We start from the raw sequence: 849 nt of genomic DNA, 5'->3' as shown, positions 1-849 counted from the left end.
ACATTATTGATTAAACTAGTGGGCTTGCATGTATCCCTCGATAGCTCAGTTTGTAGAGCCGAGGACTGTAGAGTTCTTTTGTTGAAATCCTTAGGTTGATGGATCAAATCCGGCTCGAAGAAGTTTTTTTCCCTTTATTTTTATTTGGAAAATAAAGCTTTAACCGTGAACACCTTTAACGTTAACCTTAATTCTAACAAACCTTGCAAAACCTGCTGATGAGTGATAATGAATTACACTTACACTTTTCATTTGGTAAGTAACATTATTCCTTAAACTAGTACGCCTGTATACTTCCCTCGATAGCTCAGTTGGTAGAGCGGAGGACTGTAGAGTTCTTTCATTGAAATCCTTAGGTCGCTGGTTCAAATCCGGCTCGAGAGATCTTTTTTTTTTGGAGCACCAAGCTCATTCTCATTTGAATTTTTAATTTTTTTAAAGCCATTATGTAAATAATTCCCAGTTAAAATATATTGGTTTTTTTAGTCACACTATTTAGCAACCAACAACACTCAGCAAACATCAAAACCGTCAACAACTGTCAGCAACCATCAACACCGTCAACAAGCGTCAACAGACTGTTGTTGACGTTTGTTGATGCTTATTATTAGGGTCATACTAATACTCATATGGGTTGCTACTATTAAACCTTTCGACGCTAATTGGTATTTTACGGTTGTTTAACGGTCTATACAGGTAGCGTGGCCGAGCGGTCTAAAGCGCTGGTTTAAGGCACCAGTCATTTCGATGGCGTGGGTTCGAATCCCACCGCTGCCAATAATTGTTGAATAAATATTTTTTCCTAATATCCCTATGCTTTGCATTTATGATCTATATGATTGTAAAATA

General features: G+C 37.3%; 2 non-coding genes across 2 annotated transcripts; both read left to right on the top strand.

The window, feature by feature from the left end:
* The first annotated feature begins 296 nt into the window (after positions 1 to 296).
* Positions 297 to 384, top strand: Trnay-gua. Its single transcript is given in 2 exon segments — positions 297 to 333; positions 349 to 384. It is a non-coding gene; the product is annotated as a tRNA-Tyr (tRNA).
* Positions 385 to 695: 311 nt separating this feature from the next.
* On the top strand, positions 696 to 777 carry Trnal-aag. The gene has a single exon. It is a non-coding gene; the product is annotated as a tRNA-Leu (tRNA).
* The last annotated feature ends 72 nt before the right edge of the window (positions 778 to 849 follow it).

The sequence above is a fragment of the Anneissia japonica genome, unplaced genomic scaffold (genome assembly GCF_011630105.1).
Source record: "Anneissia japonica isolate Jap-2015-1 unplaced genomic scaffold, ASM1163010v1 scaffold127721_len849_cov100, whole genome shotgun sequence".
Classification (NCBI taxonomy): Eukaryota; Metazoa; Echinodermata; class Crinoidea; order Comatulida; family Comatulidae; genus Anneissia; species Anneissia japonica.
The sequence above is the reverse complement of the archived record's forward strand: the minus strand, read 5'-3'. Positions and strand labels throughout refer to the sequence as shown.